A 26,516-nucleotide genomic window follows, 5' to 3' on the forward strand; every position below is an offset into this window, starting at 1 on the left:
CTTACCCACTGTGCTATTGCTCCAGCCCAGGTTCTAAAACAGAACAAAATAAAAAAAAATTAGTAAAAACACAAACAAATTGAAGATCATATGCAATAATTTTTGGGGGGGTCACACCCAGCGATGCTCAGGGGTTACTCCTGGCTCTGCACTCAGGAATTACTCCTGGCGGTACCTGGTCAGCCTTGTGCAAGGCAAACACCCTACCCGCTGTACTATCACTCCGGTCCCCATACTCAATCATTTTTTAAAAAGAAATGTAACTATAAGGCAGTATAGCCCCTGACCTGTTAGACAGAAGAGAAATTAGAGAACTTTGCCAGTAAATTGTAAAGATTACTGGCAAAACTTTATATTTTTGTTAATATAAATGACCACTACCAACTTTGAAATTTTTCAGGGAATATTTTTATTTTGTCATGAAGAAAATCCTGAAGGAAAAAGGCAGAAAACTCAGTGGCAAAACTCCTAATATCTTAATACTTCAAATTTCTCATTTGTGAAAATCAGAAAATTGAAAAATATTTCTGAGATCTTTTCTCATCATTATTTTATTGCTCATCAGACTATGAAACTGCTGGTTACGATTTTTTATTTCCTAAATTCCAAATGTCACTAAATAATATTAACTTTTTTCTTATTTCACATTCAAAATTTATGATATTATAAACTCTTCCACAACAATTAGGGGGGAAAATCCATTTTCTGAAGACATCTTGTAAAATGTATAAAGGAAGAATAAACTTACTTGTAAAGAGATCTCTAGTCTTTAGAAATGCATGTGTCACTTGATTGATTCTTTATGCCAAAAGGGCATTGAATTGGGGGAGGGTGTTCATCATTCCCTCCAAATGTCGATTATTTATGATTCATATCCTGCTGCCAGTAAAATCTTTATAGCAGGCAATTTCCCCATTAATGCCATTTTCAAAGGATTAAAGCTAATTATGACATTGGTCTTATTACACTTATGGTAACTTAAATTTGCCTCCAAATGCCATTAGAGTAAATCTTTGAATCTACCCTCATTTCCTGCAGTTCCATCTCATCCTTTCTTTCTCTAGTCACCAGAATTCTGCCTGAAGCAAAGGTGATAGCACATTAGCAACTCCACAGCTTCTTGAAGGCTGTACATGCTATGTCAAGCCATTTCATTTCTTCGTGACTTAGCAAGTGCTGCATCTGGTAACTGCAATGTCTGTCACATGGTATCTCTGTGGCCAAAAGAAAATATTACTGAAAATTCTCAATAGACCTCCACCTTTAAACGGATATAATCCCCAAAGCCAGAGTCAGCATGTGGAAGGAAATTGTGTGCAAAGTAACAGTACCACCTTCATAGGGGGGAATGCAGACCTACCTTCAAGCATTTGATGTATTTCAGAGTGGAAAAAAACCTATGCAGTTATACCTCTGTCTCTATCTACAATGACTCTTTGGGTCAAATAACTCTTTATTGTGGAGTTAGGGAAAGGGACAATTTTCCTATATATTATGGGTTGCTTAGCAAAATCTCTGCCTTTGCTCACTTCATACCAGCCAGTGGCAGTTTCCCATCAGGCCCTCCCTCCATTATCACTTAATCACTTAACTTCCTGTTAGTCGTCGATTTGCTCGAGCGGGCGCCAGTAACGTCTCCATTGTCCCTGTCACGTGCTAGTGTAGCCCAATGGCATCTGTTCGCTCTGGGAACATGAAGGGCCTCAAACCGATTGTTCATGATCTTGACTAAGAAGTCTGACCATCTGGAAGGTGGGCGGCCATGCGGTCTTTTGACATCCCGTGGAATCCAATCAGTAACAGCTCTAGTCCAATGGTCGTCTTTAAATCTCATTACGTGACCAGCCCATCTGATTTTCGACACCTTGGCAAATGAGACAGGGTCCCTGATCCTTGATCCTCGACGGATGTCAGAACTCCGGATTCTTTCTCTCATTTGAGTGAAACGTGATATTCCAAGCATAGCTCTTTCTATTCTTCTTTGGGAGACCTGAATAGTGTTCTCATCCTGTTTGCGTAGGGCCCAGGTCTCTGAGGCATATGTTAATGCAGGAAGAACAGTGGAGTCAAAGAGATGTGCCTGGAGCTGGAGGTTCTTCGTCCTCTTAGCTATTTCTTCGACGTTCTTGAAGGCGTTCCAAGCCGCTCTCTTCCTCCTGCACAGCTCGGGTGCCAGATCATTTGTCATGTTGACCTCTCGACCTAGGTACACATAGCTGTTGCATTTGGAGATGGTCGTTCCATTGAGAGCGAATGGGGCGTCAGGAACAAGGCTGTTTCTCATAAACATTGTCTTCGTAAGATTCAGCTGTAGTCCTATCTTTCCACACTCACGGTCAAAGTCGGCAGGCATTTGTGCCACTTGGCTGATGTTTGGTGTTATTAAAACAATGTTATCAGCAAAGCGGAGGTGGTGTAGTTGCCGACCATCTATCTTCACTCCCATTCCTTCCCATTCCAGTCGTCGCATGATGTTCTCGAGGGTGGCACTGAAGAGTTTCGGTGAAATGGTATCACCCTGCCGCACCCCTCTCTTGACATCAACGATCACTTCTTTGTAGAATGGTGTGATCCTGGTAGTGAATCCGCAAAACAGCTCATGGAGGATCCTGATGTATTGGGCTTGAATGCCCTGATTGGCTAGGGCTTCAATGACCGCTTCCGTCTCAACAGAATCAAAGGCCTTCTTTAAATCAATGAACGTTAAACAGAGCGGCATCTTGAACTCCCGAGAAACCTCAATGAGCTTGGTTATCGTGTGGATATGGTCGATGGTGCTGAATCCTTTGCGGAACCCTGCTTGCTCGCATGGTTGTCCTTCATCTAGTGTTCTGCCAATCCTATTTAGGATGACTCGAGTGAACAACTTGTAGATGACAGACAATAGGCAGATCGGGCGATAGTTGCCAATGTCATGGATGTCTTCCTTCTTGAACAGTAGTACGGTCCTGCTGGTTTTCCATTGGGACGGAACCTTGCATTCAGACAGGTAGCAAGTGAAGAGCCGAGCCAGTATATTGATGAGTACTGACGGCAGGTTCTTCAGGTGTTCAGGTCTGACCTTGTCTGGGCCGGGTGCTGTTTGTTTCTTTACCGACGAAATGGCATGTCGGATTTCAGAAAGGAGAACGTTGGGAACGACATATCCATCCTGTGGAATTTGGTATGTCGGCAAGTGGACATGGCTATCGAAGAGATTTGAGTAGAAGTCATGGATAATCTTCTCCATTGCCGTTCTGGAGGATGTGATGGATCCATCAGGACGTCGGAGGGCAGTCATCTTGGTCTTATAGTTGGCGAAGGACAGGCGGGCGTTACGAATACTTTTCCCAGCTTCTGCCGCATCTACCAGTACTTCTGCTCTTCTCTCTTTGAGGTCTTCCTTGATCGCATCTCTGCACTGCTTTGCAAGCTCGGACGTTAGCTTGCGGTTGCCTGAGGCATGCGCCAAACCACGCTGGCGAATTAGCTCAAGAGTTTTCGAAGATAGGCGATTTTTTGTGGCTATCTCTCTCTTGGCGTTCCTCACACATTCATGGAGGTGCTGAACCAGTCGATTGTATTCCTCATCAATGTTGTCAACAATGGCATCTTCCCATGTTGCCGCAATAGTACCAAAGAGTTCCCAGTTGGTGGTCATTCTGGGAGTTCTCTTTTTGAACTTTGCAGCCCTTTCTCCCCGCTCTGTGAAGTAGAATTTTGCATGAAGGAGATGGTGGTCCGATCCCATTCGAAATTTTGGGACAACAGCGACATCAGTCAGGCAAAACCGTCGATTGAATATGATGTGGTCTATTTCGTTGTGGAATCGTCCACCGGGAGACTCCCATGTCCATCGTTTAGATTCTGCCTTCTGGAACTGTGAGTTACCATGAATGGTCTTGGTCGACATGATGAACTCAGACAGTCTCTCACCCTGTTCGTTCCATTCTAGGCCATGGGTCCCAATGTGAAGTTCTTCAGCTGATCTTCTCGGTCCTATCTTGGCATTAAAATCACCCACAATGATCTTGTAGAAAGTGTGGTCTTCTTTATAGAACTTCTCTAGCTCCATGTAGAACTTCTCGATTTCTCTTTCATCATAATGAGATGTTGGACACTACTTCCACTACCCAGCCGTCGCCACACTCCAGGATGCTTTCCAGACCCGCGCGGCCACTTGCGGCCGCGCGACACATCATAAGACACTAAATACCCATCTTCCGGAATTGTCGTACCATGTTTGATAGGGTTCAAATATGATAACACCTACAAGAGTGATTAGAGGTCACCCCAAAAGCTTCTATCCCTCTCGGAAAGACTGGCAAGCTCCCTCCATTATAATGAACAAAAACGCCATTACCAAACCCTCTCTGATTAGTAATGTGCAAAGAGTATCCACATCGTGGATAACCATTACCAAGACTACATTCAGATGGTACACAGATAGGTCTTTAGAGCCAGTCATCCAATAGTAATAAATACCGGCTCCACCAATTAGAAGAAAATGGATTTGAGCAACTTACTAACTTCCTTGCACGCAGCCAACATGGCCGACCCGAGTTCGATTCCTCCGCCCCCTCGGAGAGCCCGGCAAGCTACTGAGAGTATCTCGCCTGCACGGCAGAGCCTGGCAAGCTCCCCGTGAAGTATTCGATATGCCAAACACAGTAACAACAAAGTCTCCAATGGAGACGTTACTGGACCCGCTCGAGCAAATCGATGAAAAACGGGAGGACAGTGACAGTGACAGTGACTAACTTCTTCCATCTTTATTTTCTTCATGTATAAACCGGTGCTTAAAGGGTCATGAGCGGAGTCTTTGAAAAGACTACATAGGGAAGTGTGCAAAGAATGCTTATATACAAGCTGGTATACTGCACGCTCTTAATAGGTAATGTTTATTATTGTCAGCTCTTGTCATATATTAAAAAAAAATTTTTTTTCTGGAACTGAAAGCCCTATATATAGTAGATATAACATGATAGCCCTGAATGCAATTTGATTTTTAAAGACTTCAGGCTACTTAGTGTTCCTTAGCATCGTCTCCATAACCCTCAATAGACACTGTTCTGTTGCTAAATAAAATATGCACATAACTGAAGTGATAGCACAGCGGGTAGGGCATTTGCCTTGCACGCGGCCAACCCGGGTTCGATTCCCAGCATCTCATATGGTCCCCCAAGCACCACGAGGAATCATTCCTGAGTGTATGAGCCAGAAGTAACCCCTATGCATCGCTGGGTGAAGAGTGGAATCATAAATTGGACAATGTTTCCCCAATTATTCTGTTAAAGCCCTAATTTCCACTGGCGCAGTAGGTAAATTTGATGATAAAGAATTGTTTTTAAGTGGAGAAGGAAGTCCCATCAGCTGTGCTCAGGATGCCCAGAGTAGCCCCCTGGTGATTCTTGGTCAACCAGACCAGCACTTCTATGTTAGAGGCCAAGATTGTGCTGTTGCTCAGGCCCTGCAGTGCTGGGTATTACCTGAGCTTCACATGCAGTGCTCCGTGGTCCCCAGAGTCACACTCAGTGGTGCTTGGAGAACTCCGGGGCTGTACAAGGCCATGCACAGGTGAGCTCGTACTACTAGGGATCAATTTGGGATCATCCATGTGCATAGCATGAATCATAATCATTGTACTCATTCTCAGGCCCCATCACTGAAAACTGAAAGAGGCAAATAGATTGTACTAAAATCATTTGGGTTGGTCCAGATCCAATATGTTGTTATTCAAAAAAACACAGAAGTGAGGATACAGTTGCATTCAAAGGAATTCCATGTGAAGACACTGAGATCATCTCAAGCCAAGGAGAGAGTTATCAAAAGAGATCAATCTCATGACACCTTTATCTTGGATTTCTAGTCTCCAGAACTGCAAGGAAATAAATTTATATGATTTAAACTACCCAGCCTTTGTTGCTTTTCTAGCAGTACTAGAAAATTAATACAAGCATAAGCAGAGTGATAAGAAGTCTGATAGGAGGTTTTTTATGTATGACTGAGGACCAGAGAGATAGTAAAGTTCTATCCCCAGCACCCCACATGGTTCCCCTAGATTGTCACGAGTAAGTCCTAGAGGGTATGTCCACCACCACGCCCAGAAAATGTATGAATGAAGTCTTCAGTTTTGCTTACTCAAGGGTGACTAGCCAGAAACTACTAGACCAGATATTTAATAATTTTGTGAAGGAATCATATTGCCAAAGAAACCACAAGCCTGGCCTGACAAAGCTTGTGATCTTTCAAGACCGAAAGGAAACCCTGGGACCCAAAGCTTCCACCAGCAAGAAGAAAGCCCAAGATGAAAGGGCAAGGTGTTCTATGCAGCATCAGATGTTTTCAGAGAGGCCATAGAAGAGAGATCCACTCAGAGTTAGAAATAAGAGCTACCAGATGGACTAGGCACCAGCTTTCATTCTGCTTACTCTTTCATAGAGTGAGGTAGATAGATAATTGTGATGACCATGACAAATAGCAGTATTTGCTTCATTCCTCTCCCAGATTGGAGCTTTTGCTACACTTACTAAGTTATTACTCTACTGAATCATATTGTCTAAAATGAGGCCAGAAAATCACAGGCCAAAAAAAAATTCTATTCTGATTTCATAGAAGGAAACAAGAATCACCCAAAGATCTTGCTCCTTGAGATCACTGCAGGGTATTTTACACTGAATCCTCATGGAGGCAGTGAGTGTATTCTGTGAACATTAGATTACGGACTTATTTAGGTTTCTATATGAATGAACTATGGTGGATTGTTAGATGTCTTTAAATTTGTTCTCCATCTCTCCTCCTCCTTAAAAATTCAAAAATTTAGCCAAGTCCATGGCTCCCCAAATTAAAGAAATTTCTCATGTTTCCCTACAGGTAGGTACATAATTAAGTACTGACCAGTGAGATGTAAGCAGACATATTGAGTGTTGCTTTGAAAATCTATTCTTTAAGTTGGTTATTATATCTTTTCCTACTATGCTTTCCTATGGTATAGTATGAAAAATCAGCTCCCCTAATGAAAAACCCTAAGTTCGACATAGGCCCCTAAGTAAAATAGTTTGTATCTTCGAATGAAAAGGATTTGCAAAAGTGCACCCAGGAAAAAATAGAATAAAGGGCAAATATCTGACTGAAAATACACAATACGCATACTTAGAATAAGACTGTTAGGGTTCTTTAGATGAAGAGACAACATGGGCAAAGGTAGAATAGAAAATTGTCATGACTTCACCCTATAATTTAAGGGGTACCTTCTGATACCTATGTTAAATACTCCAGACTCTGCTTTTCATGAATCTATTAAATGTTGCTGTGCTGAATAACTGTCCTTAATGTCTCTGTCAGCAATGGCTGATGTTTTGGAAGCCCAGTTGATGGGGGGGGGGGGGGGGAGGGGAAGAGAAATATTGCATTGAATAAATGGTCAACCTATGACCTTAAGAATGGCTGTATTAAGTTGGCAAAACCCTCCATGACATTGAAGCTAATGGTATCTTCAAAGATGCCACGCCGCTGGCCGAGCAAATGAAAACAGAGATAGATAAATGTGACTATCTTAAACTAAGACGCTTCTGCACCTCAAAAGAAACAGGCACCAAAATACAAAGACAGTCTACAGAATGGGAAAGGATATTCGCCGAACACACATCTGACAAGGGGTTGATATCAAGGATATACAAAATACTGGTTGAACTCCACAAGAAGAAAACATCCAACCCCATCAAAAAATGGGGCAATGAAATAAACAGAAACTTTCTCAAAGAAAAAATCCAAATGGCAAAAAAGCACATGAGAAAATGCTCTACATCATTAATCATCAGGGAGATGCAGATCAAAACCACAATGAGATACCATCTCACACCTCAGAGACTGACCCACATCCAAAAGAACAAAAGCAACCGATACTGGCGCGGATGTGGCAAGAAAGGGACACTCTTTCACTGTTGGTGGGAATGTCGACTGGTTCAGCCTTTCTGGAAAACAGTATGGACAATTCTCAAAAAATTAGAAATTGAGCTCCCATTTGACCCAGCAATACCACTCCTGGGAATATATCCCAGAGAGGCAAAAATGTATAGTCGAAGTGATATCTGCACTTGTTTGTTCATTGCAGCACTCTTTACAATAGCCAGAAACTGGAAGAAACCTGAATGCCCAAGAACAGATGACTGGTTAAAGAAACTTTGGTACATCTACACAATGGAGTACTATGTAGCTGTTAGAAAAGATGAAGTCATGAAATTTACATACAAGTGGTACAACATGGAAAGTATCATGCTAAGCGAAATGAGTCAGAAAGAGAGGGATAGACATAGAAAGATCGCATTCATCTGGGGGATATAAAGTAACAAAATATGAGATTAATACCCAAGAATAGCTGAGATCAGCACCAGGAGGATTACTCCATAGCTTAGTGGCCAGCCGGGCATTCTAGAGGAAAGGGCAGCTCAGATAGAGAAGGGAGCACCAAATAAAGGGTGTTTGGAGGATCCTCCCAGGAGGGGAGATGCATGTCGAAAGTAGACTATGGACTGAACATGTTTGCCACTCAATACCTCTTTTGCAGACCACAACACCAAAAAGGAGAGAGAGAACACAGGGGATTGCCCTGCCACAGAGGCAGGAGGGATGGGGGGATGGGGGTGGGGGGATATTATCCATGGTGTTGGAAAATGGGCACTGGTGGAGGGATGGGTATCTGATCATTGTATAATCGAAACCCAAGCACAAAAAATTGTAAATCTACAACTGTACCTCATGGTGTTTCACTAAAAATAATAAAAAAAAAGAATGGCTGTCTTTTTTTTTTTTTCCCCTTAATTTTATTTTATTTTTTTTAAAGTTGTAGATTTACAATTTTTTGTGCTTTGGTTTCAATTATACAATGATCAGATACCCATCCCTCCACCAGTGCCCATTTTCCACCACCATGGATAATATCCCTCCCACCCCCATCCCCCCATCCCCCCGTCTCTGTGGCAGGGCAATCCCCTGTGTTCTCTCTCTCCTTTTGGGTGTTGTGGTCTGCAAAAGAGGCATTGAGTGGCAAACATGTTCAGTCCATAGTCTACTTTCGACATGCATCTCCCCTCCTGGGAGGATCCTCCAAACACCCTTTATTTGGTGCTCCCTTCTCTATCTGAATAGCCCTTTCCTCTAGGATACCCGGCTGGCCTCTAAGTTATGGAGTAATCCTCCTGGTGCTGATCTCAGCTATTCTTGGGTATTAATCTCATACTTTGTTACTTTATATCCCCCAGATGAATGCAATCTTTCTATGTCTATCCCTCTCTTTCTGACTCATTTCGCTTAGCATGATACTTTCCATATTGTACCACTTGTATGTAAATTTCATGACTTCATCTTTTCTAAGAGCTACATAGTACTCCATTGTGTAGATGTACCAAAGTTTCTTTAACCAGTCATCTGTTCTTGGGCATTCAGGTTTCTTCCAGTTTCTGGCTATTGTAAAGAGGGCTGCAATGAACAAACAAGTGCAGATGTCACTTCGACTATACATTTTTGCCTCTCTGGGATATATTCCCAAGAGTGGTATTGCTGGGTCAAATGGGAGCTCAATTTCTAATTTTTTGAGAATCGTCCATACTGTTTTCCAGAAGGGCTGAACCAGTGGACATTCCCACCAACAGTGAAGGAGTGTCCCTTTCTCGCCACATCCACGCCAGCATCGGTTGCTTTTGTTCTTTTGAATTTGGGCCAGTCTCTGAGGTGTGAGATGGTATCTCATTGTGGTTTTGATCTGCATCTCCCTGATGATTAATGATGTAGAGCATTTTCTCATGTGCTTTTTTGCCATTCGGATTTCTTCTTTGAGAAAGTTTCTGTTCATTTCATTGCCCCATTTTTGGATGGGGTTGGATGTTTTCTTCTTGTGGAGTTTAACCAGTATTTTGTATATCCTGGATATCAACCCCTTGTCAGATGTGTATTCGGTGAATATCCTTTCCCAAGGAATGGCTGTCTTAAACCACAATGAGATATCACTTCACACCACAGAGACTGGCCCACATCCACAAGAACAAAAGCAACTGGTGCTGCCGCGGATGTGGCGAGAAAGGGACACTCCTTCATTGTTGATGGGAATGCCGACTGGTTCAACCCTTTTGGAAATCAGTATGGATGATTCTCAAAAAATTAGAAATTGAGCTCCCATTTGACCCAGCAATACCACTCCTGGGAATATATCCCAGAGAGGCAAAAAAGTATAGCCGAAGTGACATCTGCAATTGTCTGTTCGTTGCAGCACTCTTTACAATAGCCAGAATCTGGAAAAAACCTGAGTGCCCGAGAACAGATGACTGGTTAAAGAAACTCTGGTACATTTACACAATGGAGTACTATGTAGCTGTTAGAAAAGACGAAGTCATGAAATTTACATACAAGTGGTACTACATGGAAAGTATCGTGTTAAGCGAAATGACTCAGAAAGAAAGGGATAGACATAGAAAGATTGCATTCATTTGGGGAACATAAAGTAACAAAATAGGAAACTAACACCCAAGAATGGCAGAGATTAGTACCAGGAATTTTACTCAATGACCTGGAGGCCAACCACACATGTTGGGGGGAAAAGGGAGCTCAGAAAGAGAAGGGAACACCAAACAAAGGGTGTTGGGAGGATTCTCCCAGGATGGAAGAAGCATGCTGAAAGTAGACTATCAACCAAACATGATTGCCACTCAATGCCTCTTTTGCAAACCACAGCACACAAAAGGAGAGAGAGGGAAATGCCCTGCCACAGAGGCAGGGTGGGATGGGGGCTGGGGGGTGGGAGGGATACTGGGATCCATGGTGGTGGGAAATGTGCACTGGTGGAGGGATGGACGTTTTATCATTGTATAATTGAAACCCAAGCACAAAAATGTGTAAGTCTGAAAAAAAAATAAAATGTTTTTTAGTGAAAAAAAAAAAGAAACAATGACCAAAATACAAAGACAGTATACAGAACGGAAAAGGATATTCACCCAATACCCATTCGACAAGGGGTTGATATCAAGGATACACAAAATGTTAGTTGAACTCCACAGGAAGAAAACATCCAACCCCTTCAAAAAATGGGGCAATGAAATGAACAGAAACTTTCTCAAAGGAGAAATCCGAATGGCAAGGCACATGAGAAAATGCTCTACATCATTAATCATCAGGGAGATGCAGATCAAAACAACAATGACATATCATCTCACACCACAGAGACTGGCCCACATTCAAAAGAACATAAGCAACCAGTGTTGGCGTGGATGTATCAAGAAAGGGACCCTCCTTCACTGCTGGTGGGAATGCCGACTGGTTCAACCCTTTTGGAAAACAATATAGACGATTCTCAAAAAATTAGAAATTGAGCTCCCAATTGATCCAGCAATACCACTCCTGAGAATATATCCCAGAGAGGCAAAAAGGTATAGTCGAAGTGACACTTGTTTGTTCATTGCAGCACTGATTACAATAGCTAGAATCTGGAAAAAAGCTGAGTGCCCGAGAACAGATGCCTGGTTAAAGAAACTTTGGTACATCTACACAATGGAGTGCTATGTAGCTGTTAGAAAAGATAAAGTCATGAAATTTACATACAAGTAGTACTACATGGAAAGTATCATACTAAGCAAAATGAGTTGGAAAGAGAGGGACAGACAAAGAAAGATTGCATTCATCTGGGGAACATAAAGTCACAAAATAGGAGACTAACACCCAAGAATAGCCGAGATAAGTACCAGGAGGTTTACTCCATGGCTTGGAGGCCAGCCGCACATGCTAGGGGAAAGGGCAGCTCAGATAGAGAAAGGAGAACCAAGTGTTGGGAGGATCCTCCCAGGATGGTAGATGCATGGCATGCCAAGAGTAGACTATAGACCGAACATGATTGCCACTCAATGCCTCTTTTGCAAACCATAGCACCCAAAAGGAGATAGAGAATAAAAGGGAATGCTCTGACACAGAGACAGGTGGATGGAGGGGATGGGAGGTGGGAGGGATACTGGGATCAGTGGTGGTGAAGAATGGGCACTGGTGGAGGGATGGGTACTTGATCATTGTATAACTGAAACCCAAGCACAAAAATTTGTAAGTCTATAACTGTACCTCATGGTGGTTCACTAATAAAAATTTTTAAAAATTAAAAAAATTTAAAAAAAGAATGACTGTCTTTAGGTGACCCTAAAACTTGGACAGTCCGTGTGCATTTGTTTGTGTCCTTACATGTTTGTCTCATTCTCTGAGACCAACCTCCACTCAGTGGAGATGGAAGATCCTATCTGACTAAAAGTAGGAAACACTGAATTTGTGCTTTAGGGCCAATACTCCATGCACAAGGAAGGTCATGTGTACCATTTGCCAACCACAGTCAAATCCAAATTAAAGAGCACACTGTGTCCCAAATGACTGAGAAGTCATCATTTACAGCCCATATTTTTAATGATTTTATTGAATAACTATTATTTATAAACTTATACATAGTTGAGTTTCAGGCATACAATTTTCCAACAATTCCACCAACGTCACTTTTCCTCTACCACTGTCCCCGGTTTACCTCTCACCCATCTGCCTGCCTCCTTGACAGATACACGTTTAAGTTTGGCTATGGCAGTTTGGATCTCATGTTTCAGTGTTGTTGATTCTGTGATTCAAATATATAGATACACTGCAGCAAAACCAACATTCTGTCCAAGACCCCTCCCACTACCCATTACCTCCCATCCTCCTCTTTGTCCCTGCACTCCCATTCCCTGGTTTCTTTTCTTTCTTGGACTTCTCAGTTCGATATTAGTTTTATGAGAGAAAAACTCAAATACTTTATTTAATCCAGTGATCTTTGAGGGTCCTCGTAATTCAGAACAGAAAATGTATTCCAACTAATTGAGAGAACTAATTGAGATACATATGTGTGTGAATGCATATATATACTTTTATCTGAAAAACCTAAAAGAAAATAATAAAGTCAGAAATACCAGATGTGTCTTCATTCTAACCCCATCCCCCTCCAGCCCCTTGAGGAAATAAGACACTATATTCTGCGGAAGGCATAAAGTCAATGATTTTAAGGGGAAAAAATATGGAAATGGAGTAGAATATAAAGTTGAGTAAAAAATGGAAGAGATAAAGAACTGAAACATAATATTGTGGGTAATTATGGGTAAGGCACTTGCCTTGCACATAACCAATTTGGGTTCAATGGCTAGCATGACATATGGTTCCCTGAGCACTGCTGGGAGTGATCCCTGAGCACAGAACAAGGAATATGCCCTAAGCACAGCCAGATATGGACACACACACACACAAACACACACACACAGAGACAGAGACAGAGAGACAGAAAGAGAGAAGGAATAAGAACTATAGGCTGGGTAAATGATTGAGTAGCCAATCGAATTTGACTCTCCTCTCCAAATGCTTCCCTTAGTAAATTAAAATGAAAAGGGCAGAGAAAGATAGAAAAGAAATTCAGAGAGACATCCCTAACAGGGTGAGCTAATTTTCCCAGTGATCAATGGCCATCTTTATTTATAAATTACTTCAAAGTGAAATGATAACTTAAGTACATTTTATTTGATTCTGAGTCCAAGGAAAAAAGGAGCGTCATCTTGTTTGAAAAGGGGCTTCTTGGTATACTTGTTTACCTACAAGTGGGGAAAATTGTGTGACTAAAACTCCAGCCACTGGACTGAAAAGGTAAGACAGGAGTTAAAGCACTAGCTTGCATGTGGCCAACTCCAGTCCAATACCCAGTGTCAGATGGGTCTTCAAGCACTTCCCAGACCTTCATGCACAGACCCAGCAATAGCTTCTAAACAACACCAGGTGTGTCCAGGAAAAAAAAATTCCAAAAAATTGTTTTTGAAAGACTCTTTAAAAATAAATAGACAAAATAAGATACTGGTCACCCTCTTCTGTTCCTCAATGAGCCTTGTAGCCTGCCCTATGCATTAGAAATTATCCTGGGGAGAAAGGAACAATGGTTCCAGCAAATGATATATACCTTTATTCATAATATAATTTTATCATCATTTTCATAAACCCCCATTGGTTAGAGCACTGGGGGAGAAAGACTGTAACCTAACAATTTGGCAACAGTAATGCACAAAGCTGTGAAGATTTGGAGTTATATGTAGAGGAAAGAGAAGTCTGACCTGTTTTAGAAACAGTTTCCTGAAATCAGTCAGAAGTCACTGCAAAGATCCAAATAAAAATAATTCTTATTCTAGCCTGCTACACTAACCTCATTACCGGGTATCCCCCTTGGAAAGACTGGTTCCAGCCTAATCTAATCCTCTACACATTATAATTCTCTGCTGAATGGAGGAAAGAGCACATGGTCCCAGTCACCTGCTAAACATATGACAGGGGGTGTAAATTCATTTATTTGAAACTTCATATTAAAAGGACTTTCTTGAATTTAAATCACTGGATACCAGTTTATGACTTCAATCCAAACAGACATGCCCCGGAGAGTTAAAAGACCTTTTCAAAGACAAAGAAGCCTTCTAACCTGCTCACAATTAGCCATTACATGCTACCAGGAGCTACTTAATTGGGACTGCCACTCTCAATTAATCACCAGTAAGTGAATAGAAGAGTGGATAACCAAAATTAGGCACACATGTTACCAATTATTTCCATTAGGGATCATAATGAAATTGTATGTTTTGCCTTGAGTTTTCTTCTTCTCTAGCTCCACGAAATTACAGAAATTAAAGTCGTGTGGCAGCAGAGCTTTCACATAACTTTTTCCTTCTTGATGTGAAAAAACTAGGATGCCGCTGCAGTTCTTCCACTCTGATTCTTCGTCTGTGATGCTCCCGCTGGAACGCATCATTTGTTCATCAGTAGAACTAATCAAAAATTCCCTCCAAGGTCCTCCAAATACCTAAGTCAGGATCTTTCTTTCTTCTCTGAGCAAGAATAAAGGTTATTAGACGAGAGCGGTGGTAGAGCTGACTAGGGCTCTTGCCAGCAGACCCGGGTTCAATCTCCAGCACTCTGTACCATTCCCCAGCAAGCCAGGAGTGATCCTTGAGCACATGAGCCAAAAGTAAGCCCTGAGCACCACCGGGTGTGGCCCAAACCCCGACCTCTCCCCAAAAGAGTAAAGATTATTTACCTAAGAGACAAAAATTGCTCCTTTATTCCCCAAAGAGCAAGAATATTCTGTTTTTCTGTTATGACTCACTAGGCTTCTGGTTAGGAGTATTTTATTAGGTAGCTGAAGTGGGGTGGGTGGGGCGGCCTGTGGACAAAGATGACATTGTATGGATCCAGAAAGATCTTCAGCCTAAATCTGTATTTGAAGTCTGTTTAAATGGCCATCTCTCCCTGCTGCCTCCTCACTGCACCCCTATTTGAATTTCAAGTTTAAATTTCTAAGACCTGACAGCTTTAAAATTTCTATTTAGGGGCCTGGGGAATAATTCAGTGACTTAGCATGCCTGCATCCCACATGAATATACTTGTTCAATCCCAAATTCTGAAACACAAGTGGAGGATGATCCTGGCAACTTTGCTGCCTGAGATCTCTGGAGCCACTCAAATTTTCAACCACATCACAGCCAGATGTGTGTCAGTACCACAACCAAAGGGTCTGGCTCAAAGAGAGCAATGTAATTAAAAATAGCTGTGTGAACACCCTGGTGAACATGTGTGTTGCATCTGGAGCACCAAAGAACCTCAGCAGGCACTACAATCATAATGTACAGGAGCACCAGAACTAAAGGAGTATGACCCCCGACATGTGCATATGCAAGCTCAGTAACTGAAGAAGTTCAACCCCTGACAAGCACCACAGCCAAATATGCCAACATCCCCAATTTAGAGTGTGTTTTTGATTCCTGACCATCACAAAATCAACAGAGGGAAGAGGAAGCGAAATAAATACATAATATTTAAATAAAAGTGGGGCAGGGAGATAGCACAATAGTCAGGGACAGGACTCCAGGTTAATCCCTTGCAGTGCCTGGCTCCCTGAAAACCATCAGGTATAGCCATAAGGGTCTTAAGCACCACTGAGGCTCTGGCAGTCCTTGACACCATAGACCCACCGCAGAGCTGCCTTTCCTGGCCCCTGCATCAAAACTTCTGGTCCAGCATCACTAGAAGAGGCTACTCCCAGCTTCCCTTATCACCACTTGGGAGGCCAGATGTGATTTAATATTTATATTGAAATGTACATACATATTTAGATATATTTTTAATTTGTAGATTTCACCAAACATTTGATATAAATTGAGTATGAATAAAAGATAAACTTTAAAGAAAATGTGTACTGAAGTGTGACTCAGATACCATTAAACATTAACTCTCTTTCACATTTTAATTTGAAAAAAGAACTACAAGTATCCAGACAGGGTAGGAAATCACAATTTTCCCACATAAATATCGTCCAGCTCTTTCTAGACTTTACTGAAACAATTAACCTGTGGTTTTGATTCTGGTGGTTCAAATAGATTACAAGGCACTAAGGGAATTTGTATGAATTTAAACTATGCTATGGATCATAGAACATAAGACAGTGAATACAATAATGTGCACCTGATCCAAAGATTACATAACTTTCAGCGACTATTCTTTTTATATTTACCAAGAGTGCTGAGAATTTAAATCTTGCAGTTACTGTCAAATAGTTTGCACTTTTTTGAAGCATATAGACAGTCATGTAAATCAGCACTTTTCAAACTTTCTCTGTAAAGACCAGAGAATAAATATTTTGGACTTTGTGGACCAGAAGGTCACTGATGCAACTTAAGTCTGTCTTTGTAGTGAAAACACTCACAGACAATATGTAAACACATGGATTTGGCTGTATTCCAAGAAAGCATCTCCTCACCCCAGAAAATAATCAAAGAGACTTTGATGTTGAGAAATAGAAGCTCAGAATTGAAGGGAATGATCTAGAATCATTTGGAAAGCTTGATAAAAAATATTGATTCACATAGCCTCAATCACATTTTAATTTAGGTAACCTTTATAAGAACGCTTCTCAGAAATGTTTTTAAAAAATTTAATGTCCCTGGTTGATTCTGATTCAAAGTCAGATTTATAATTAATTAGCCTGGATAAGGATTAACACATACATATTTGTCAGGAAAACTAATGCTGCCACAATCATAAACCCCAAATCTCCAAGGCTGAATCCAGTAAAAACTTATTTCTGTCCCCTAGCCCCCTTCTTTGTGTTATAATGATGCCATCTGGATCTCTTGGAAAAAGAAATGAGGGAGGAGCATCAGCTCTTAGGCGTCTTAGCACAAAAGTGACACATACAACTTCTGTTCATTTTTCATTGGCCAGAACTATTCATATAACTTCAATCTATCTGTAAAATGAGACTGGGAAATGGTAAGGAGCACATTAACACTAAGTGAGTTCTGACAGCCTCTGACACACCTGCCATATTTTTATCTGAGTCATCATCTGTAATTCTGGCATACCACCTGCCTCCCCTAGACCACACAGAAAGAACAGATGCTTGAAAAATGTTTGGCCATCAGTTAAACGCTAAATAACTCTGTATTAGACAGCTTAACACCCAAAACTTTTACTTGTATCTAGCTTCTGCAAAGGCTGGATACTTGAAATTCTGGAGTTCAGCCGATTGTTTTTTAACCAAGTTTGGTCTGGGAGGGTGTTCTTTTTAGCACTAACCAGAATTCATTATGCAAAACTAGACTTGCTATGCTCTTGGCTTCTGAATTGGATATGCATAGGTGTCATAACAAGGGAAAACAATAATTAGCACATTCATGAATTGTCTCATGTTTGCTGTTGAATTCTGATTTGTTTCAGTAGTATTATAAGTATTTGTGATAGTCAGGGTTAGAAGAATAAGTCAAAATTACTTTTACTCTAATAGAAGTTGCCAATCCAGATCAGTGGCCAGAATGGTTAATTCTCATTTTGAAAAGGTGGAGGCAAATATCTAAATGGTATAGATTCTCTTGAATATTTAGAGATACATGTTTCACTATGCCAAAAACAGTAACAACAAGTCTCACAATGGAGATGTTACTGGTGCCTGCTCCAGCAAATCAATGAACAATGGGAGGACAGTGCTACAGTGCTACATATTTCACTATTTATAGCCATAATAAAAAAAATAGAAGTCCCAGGGGCCAGAGAGATATTTCAGTGGTTAGGGCCATTGCCTTGCACACAGCTGGCCTGGGTTTGATCCGTGGCACTCCATATAGTTACCCACACACCACCAGGAGGAATTCTTGAGTACAAAGCCAGGAATAATCCCTGAGCAACTCTGAGTATGACCCAAAAACAACAACAAAAATAGAGATTCCCCCATGAAAAATAAAAAATCATAGAATGAAAAAAAAAATCATAGATCTGTAAGTTCTTAAGCATTCTACTAAAGTAAAAGTTCAGCTTGAGATATAAGATGAAATCCCTAAATATCTTGGAAGTTTTATGATTTTCCCACTTTTATCTGGAATAATAAATGACATTATTGGTGAAGTTTCTGTATTTGGGAATTTAAAAAAAATGAAAGCCACTATTTCATTTACTAATGAACACTTATGATTTATAAGTATACACACAGGACCAGCTCATTCAAAGTGAAAAGAAATGCTTATATATAAAAGGTTCTTCTGTATTCAGTCCTTCCTAAGTATAAACTGTGATGTTAAGTATTGTGAAAGCATGGTTTTCTTTAACAGACTTTGTGTGATAACTAAGGTTTCTAGTTAAACACTGCCTTTTAACCTTTCATCTCCAGGCTCTATCTCAGAGCTTTGTTTATTAACCTGATAATTCCCTTACCAAACCTTATCTTTCCATTGACAAAGCATTTTTCATCTTCCTGAATGACCCAGATCACCTTTGGAAAATTACAAAGCATACTAGTCAATGTACTTGCTTCACTGTCCCTAAAGGATCTTGGCTTATAGCAAAGAAAAGGATACCAGGAGTATCAATTGAAATTGTTGAATTTATTATTCAAATGCTGAAAATTTCTCTTAATTGTATAAATACATAAAAGCTGGCAAGTAAACTGCCATTTTTAGTATAATGAAGTTGCCTTTGATTCATTGACCAGGAAACTATTACAAATTATTAAAACACTTTGACTTTCTCACATTCTTTGGTTGATTCCCTTTTTACAGAAAATAAAACAAGATTTTTAGATTATTTGTCAGGGAAGAATATTCTTATATGCATAATAAGGGCATATATTTTGTGATTTTTTTTGTGAGTACCTTCTTTAGAATATTTACGTGTCTTCAGACAATCTCAAAATTATAAAAAAAAAAAACAACTTACAATATAAGCATAAATTCCAATAAGAAAGAGATCAGTAATCCTCCCACTGATAAGGATTTGGAACAGGGAAATTGTCTAAAAATCTTTAAACTTCTAATTAAGTATAATTGAATATGCAGAAATCCAGAGTTAATCATTCTATAGTACAAAGCTTAGAATAAGTATATCATAATCATATAGTTCAGAGATAAAATTCACCTTTCCAAATTTATTGCAAACAAATAAAAAATCTTTGATTTCAAGATCAGCGGAGTGATTCTGAGATTTTACCACTTACTGAAGATTGTTGGGTTCATAAGTCATAGATATTTAGAACAAACATGACCTTGAGTCACTGATCTAACAACAGCTTCCTTTACAGTTAGTTGAAGAGATGGACTTGTGAAAATTCTGACAGACTTCCTCAACTTGATTCTACCTAACTAGACCTATATACCCCATTTGCCAGCTCTATGTCAAAAACAGAGGGGTAGTTCTCCAGACGTGCTCTGAAAAACTGGCGGCTAGAAAGATGTTAGAGTGAGAAGTGTTCAAGCACTCTGACCAAAGGCAGGATTGCTGGCTTCATGAACATCAAGCTCCTCTCCACAAGTGCATCGTGACAACTTCTTCCTGATCTGTTACAATTTACTTGCCTTAAAAATAACAAATATTCCCCCACTTTTCCCTAACTCAAGTTTGTTAACGGTGACAAATGACTCATGGAAAAATGACTTTTCATCGCTTCCAACTGCCTGATGGACTTTTACAACAGTTTATTACTGACTGGGTCAAGGATCAGCCATCTGTAACCCTTTGGGCCCATTATTAGGAATAAACTCTTTGGCAACTGCACTTGCCACATCATTCATTTAATTGGCTCAAGTCTACTTCCAGGGAAGACAAAGTTAACATCTTGCAAACTAGGATGCCTTAATTCAAGCGAGAAAGAGAAATATCTGTTCTTGGATCCAAACAATCACATAAGAGAACTATAGCTAGAGGGACAAATTCAACACCACACACTCCCAAAATTATGTCATATTGATGAATATATCACACTTTTGTCTCTTTATTACAAATGTCTACATATACATTTCACTGAATTAAAGAAGAGAGAATCCTCTAAAGAGTGAGATTTTGGATCTCTGATATGTTATTTCCTAAGTAGGGAAAGAGATTCAAAAAGCCTAAATGTGTCCTCAAGGTCACACAAATCGTGACCAGCAGGACCATTTGCTTCATTATACTTATGGCTCAAAATTATTCAGCAGCACCTCAAACAGGTCTGCGTGTTAGAATTATCTTGCTTGCTGGGAACGTTAAAATTCCTTGCTGTATTATAACCTAATCCCAATTGATTTCTGAAGATTCTCTTCTACTGGAAAAGCTATTGGGATTTCTTGCTATTATTTCCTTTTTTTCTTTCCTAAAAAATTAATTTAAAATGGAATGACAAATGTATTGTTATGCCTAATAGTATTAACAATGCCTCAACTAAAATAAAAATCATTTTTGTCAGGGAGGAAGGAATTTGAGGGAAATATTTTAAATTTCCTCTTATACTGCTTTAAACTTGATCTCTTAATGATTACCTTTTGAAGTAATGCTTGTGCTCCCACTTTGAAAATTATTATGGGGACTTTCTTAGAAAAAAGGACTTGAATTTAAAATCAAGTTTGAGTTAAAAGAGAAAGGCAGAGATAAGATCAAAGGCAAAATTGCCCTACGGGTTTCAGGTTCTTTGAGGAAAATTGTTCTCTCCCGAAATCTCATCAGTTAGAATAAAGTAAAAGTACAGTATTTTACTGAGCCAGAAAATCATGTTATTCTGTGTCAATAGAATAGGAATTTTCACAAATTCATAAGAATAGACTGTTTGGAAAAGTTAGAGGAATCCTTCTTAAAAGTTTGTTAGAACTTCTCATAGTAAGTTTTCCTTTTTTTCCTCCCCCACCCCACCCCATCCCCCAGAAGACAGGTGATTAAGACCATAGAACTGAAAAAACACTTGCTGAGTCACAAAGCTAAGAACAAATAGAGTCACTGTCCTAATATAAATTGGTGTTTTTTTTTTTCTTGGAGATTTATATGTGTGCTGATTCACAACTTCCCACACACAAAGGAAAGGAAGAAAAAGGAGTAACCGCCTCTTCCAGTTAATTGTAAAAAGCACTAAAGAAAATTCAAACTAGAGTCACTTTCAAATGCAGGCACAATTTTATTCTTTATATTTACAGAAACTAAGGTATTCCAAATTAATGTATAAGTAGTTTTAAGTGAGCAGAGATAGCAGTATAGAGCACTGTAGCACTGTCCTCCCGTTGTTCATCGATTTGCTCCAGTGGACCCAGTAATATCTCCATTGTGAGACTTGTTGTTACTGTGTTTGGCATATCAAATACGTCACAGGTAGCTTGCCAGGCTTTGCCATGCAGGTGAAATACTCTTGGTAGCTTGCCAGACTTTCTGAGAGGCACGGAGTAATCAAACCCGATTCGGCCGGGCTGGTGGCTTGCAAGGCAAACGCCCTAATATTCCCTCTAATTTCATATTTTTTTAAAAAATCACAAACTACTGTGAACTAAATTGCATAATGAATGAACCAAACTTACATATTATGAACCAAAAAAAATAAACGACACTGGTAAGATGACCCAACTGTGACAACCATTTAAACACACAAGCTAGTTCCCCTGAATCCAATCCTCTTACCTTGATAAGCAAAACCGCTATCAAGGAAAAGGAAAGTGATATTTATTTAGGCCTTATTACTTGCCACAATGTCGGCCAGTGGAATTTGGTATGTCGGCAAGTGGACATGGCTATCGAAGAGATTTGAGTAGAAGTCATGGATAATCTTCTCCATTGCCGTTCTGGAGGATGTGATGGATCCATCAGGACGTCGGAGGGCAGTCATCTTGGTCTTATAGTTGGCGAAGGACAGGCGGGCGTTACGAATACTTTTCCCGGCTTCTGCCGCATCTACCAGTACTTCTGCTCTTCTCTCTTTGAGGTCTTCCTTGATCGTGTCTCTGCACTGCTTTGCGAGCTCGGACGTTAGCTCGCGGTTGCCTGAGGCATGCGCCAAACCACGCTGGCGAATTAGCTCAAGAGTTTTCGAAGATAGGCGATTTTTTGTGGCTATCTCTCTCTTGGCGTTCCTCGCACATTCATGGAGGTGCTGAACCAGTCGATCGTATTCCTCATCAATGTTGTCAACAATGGCATCTTCCCATGTTGCCGCAATAGTACCAAAGAGTTACCAGTTGGTGGTCATTCTGGGAGTTCTCTTTTTGAACTTTGCAGCCCTTTCTCCCCGCTCTGTGAAGTAGAATTTTGCACGAAGGAGATGGTGGTCCGATCCCGTTCGAAATTTTGGGACAACAGCGACATCAGTCAGGCAAAACCGTCGATTGAATATGATGTGGTCTATTTCGTTGTGGAATCGTCCACTGGGAGACTCCCATGTCCATCGTTTAGATTCTGCCTTCTGGAACTGTGAGTTACCATGAATGGTCTTGGTCGACATGATGAACTCAGACAGTCTCTCACCCTGTTCGTTCCATTCTAGGCCATGGGTCCCAATGTGAAGTTCTTCAGCTGATCTTCTCGGTCCTATCTTGGCATTAAAATCACCCACAATGATCTTGTAGAAGGTGTGGTCTTCTTTATAGAACTTCTCTAGCTCCATGTAGAACTTCTCGATTTCTCTTTCATCATAATGAGATGTTGGTTCATAGACAACGAAGATAGAAACTGCAGGCAGTGAGTCACATCTATTCAAATGTAAACGTCCGATTCGGGTTGTTAGGCATTCGAATGAATCAATGCTCTTGGCCAAGTTTGTGTTGACAAGGACACTGACGCCTCCAACACCTCTTTTATCACATGTTCCGAGGAACAATTCTTCTCCAGTGTCGAAAACGGCATGGTGAGATTCGTGCCTTCTTGTCTCGGTCAGACCAATGATGTCGTACTTGATCATTCGCGCTTGTACCATCAGGTCCTCGATGGATGCATCTGATGCTAGCGTACGTGCATTGAAAGTACAGACGATCATTTTTGTCTTCCTTTGTTGTGGCAGCCTACGTCGGCCTTGAGATTTTGTCGGCCTCTCCTTTCTCATCCTTCTCAGTGCTGCCATGTCGGTGAAGCTTTCAGGGTCAGGTGAATGAGACCAGTTGTAGTTACTGGTTTTGGCATATCGAATACACAGCGGATAGCTTGCCAGGCTCTTCCGTGCGGGCGGAATACTCTCGGTAGCTTGCCAGTCTTTCCGAGAGGGATAGAGGCTTTTGGGGCAACCTCTAATCACCCTTGTAGGTGTTACCATATTTGAGCCCTATCAAATATGGTAAGACAATTCCGGAAGATGGGTATTTAGTGTCATATGATGTGTCCTGGAGTGTGGGGACGGCTGGGTAGTGGAAGTAGTGTTGAGAGTGGAAGTCTGCCAGTGGGATATTTATCTGGGTAGGGTGGGTCTCCTGTGCGCAATTCGATCCCTGGGTGGTTGATGGAAGCAGACAGGGCAGGGTAGAGTGGGGCTCCTGATTAGAATCCCATTGTCACCTGTGGTGGTGGGAGCAAGCAGAGAAGCTCTGTCCCTGGGTCAGCCGAGCCTGGAGACCAAGGTCTCAGAGAGTTCCGCTTATCTTGTTCTGTGGGTCTTCAGTCCTGCGTGGGTCTCGGCCGGAGCTGCCAAGCGGGTCCGGAAAGCATCCTGGAGTGTGGCGACGGCTGGGTAGTGGAAGTAGTGTCGGTAAAGAAGCAAACAGCACCCGACCCAGACAAGGTCAGACCTGAACACCTGAAGAACCTGCCGTCAGTACTCATCAATACACTGGCTCGGCTCTTCACTCGCTACCTGTCTGAATGCAAGGTTCCGTCCCAATGGAAAACCAGCAGGACCGTACTACTGTTCAAGAAGGAAGACATCCATGACATTGGCAACTATCGCCCGATCTGCCTATTGTCTGTCATCTACAAGTTGTTCACTCGAGTCATCCTGAATAGGATTGACAGAACACTAGATGAAGGACAACCATGCGAGCAAGCAGGGTTCCGCAAAGGATTCAGCACCATCGACCATATCCACACGATAACCAAACTCATTGAGGTTTCTCGGGAGTTCAAGATGCCGCTCTGCTTAACGTTCATTGATTTAAAGAAGGCCTTTGATTCTGTTGAGACGGAAGCGGTCATTGAAGCCCTAGCCAATCAGGGCATTCAAGCCCAATACATCAGGATCCTCCATGAGCTGTATTGCGGATTCACTACCAGGATCTCACCATTCTACAAAGAAGTGATCGTTGATGTCAAGAGAGGGGTGCAGCAGGGTGCAGCAGGGTGATACCGAAATGGTATCTTCAGTGCCACCCTCGAGAACGTCATGCGACGACTGGAATGGGAAGGAATGGGAGTAAAGATAGATGGTCGGCAACTACACCACCTCCGCTTTGCTGATGACATTGTTTTAATAACACCAAACATCAGCCAAGTGGCACAAATGCTGGCCGACTTTGACCATGAGTGTGGAAAGGTAGGACTACAGCTGAATCTTATGAAGACAATGTTTATGAGAAACAGCCTTGTTCCTGACGCCCCATTCGCTCTCAATCGAATGACCATCTCCGAATGCAACAGCTATGTGTACCTAGGTCGAGAAGTCAACATGACAAATGACCTGGCACCCGAGCTGCGCAGGAGGAAGAGAGCGGCTTGGAACGCCTTCAAGAACGTCGAAGAAATAGCTAAGAGGACGAAGAACTTCCGACTCCGGGCACATCTCTTTGATTCCACTGTTCTTCCTGCATTAACATATGCCTCAGAGACCTGGGCCCTATGCAAACAAGATGAGAACGCTATTCAGGTCTCCCAAAGAAGAATAGAAAGAGCTATGCTTGGAATATCACGTTTCACTCAAATGAGAGAAAGAATCCGGAGTTCTGACATCCGTGGACGATCAAGAATCAGGGACCCTGTCTCATTTGCCAAGGTGTCGAAAATCAGATGGGCTGGTCACGTAATGAGATTTAAAGAGGACCGCTGGACTAGAGCTGTTACGGACTGGATTCCACGGGATGTCAAAAGACCGTGTGGCCGCCCACCTTCCAGATGGTCAGACTTCTTCGTCAAGATCATGAACGATCGGTTTGAGGCCCTTCATGTTCCTGGAGCGAACAGATGCCATTGGGCTACACTAGCACGCGACAGGGACAAATGGAGACATTACTGGTGCCCGCTCGTGCAAATCAACGACTAACGGGAAGTTAAGTCACTTAATCACTTGTGACTTGCCACAACTGAGGCTTCCACATAATAAATGCCTTTTATTCTCAATATAAACCTGTGTTATATATTTTTCTCCTCTGTGTACAGCTTAGAAAGGCCCAGGTAGGAAAAAGAGAGCCAACATGTACGAACTACGATAGATAGATAGATAGATAGATAGATAGATAGATAGATAGATCCATTCAATAATTAGTGATCAACTAATTTAATTGAGTTCACCTGAGGTTCAAAGAATTAAAAATATCCTGAGTTAGGGGCTGGAGCGATAACATAGCAGGTAGGGCGTTTGCCTTGCATGAGGCCGACCGGGGTTCAATTCCCAGCATCCCATACAGTCCCCCAAGCACCGCCAGGAGTAATTCCTGAGTACATGAGCCAGGAGTAATTCCTATGCAATGCCAGTTGTGACCCAAAAAACAAAAACAAACATAAAAAAATATCCTAAGTTAGCTTAGAACTGAAATGAAAATCTAATACACAGGATTCAAAGCTTTTTTTACTTAGGGAAGTATAAGATATCCATTTCTATATATCAGCCACTGCATCGAGGATTATTTATCATGCATAGAAAAATAATGGTTCAGAATTCATATGTATGTATAAAAGTACCCAATATTATGCATTCTGTGTTGGAACAACTATTGTCCACAGGCAGTAACTTAATTGAAATTTAAAGATAATACCAACAGGCCCAGATATAGATCTGTGGTAAAGTACATGCCTTACATATATGAGACTCAAGGTTTGTTTTGATCTTAGCACTCAAAAAAAAAGTCACTATAACTAAGAATTCAAGCCTTCATTTACAATCACCTCCTGTCAAGCACTCCAAAGTCAAAGGTTACTGTCCTAAACAACATGGATAGAGAAAATTGTCACCACAGAATATTTTTGCTTTGATTTTCTTTCTTTTGAGGCCACAACCAGCAATACTCTAGGTCTGCTTAACAGACAACACTGCTGGATTCTAGACAAGCAAAATT

The sequence above is a fragment of the Sorex fumeus genome, unplaced genomic scaffold, assembly GCF_029834395.1.
Source record: "Sorex fumeus unplaced genomic scaffold, SorFum_2.1 ptg000003l, whole genome shotgun sequence".
Lineage (NCBI taxonomy): Eukaryota > Metazoa > Chordata > Mammalia > Eulipotyphla > Soricidae > Sorex > Sorex fumeus.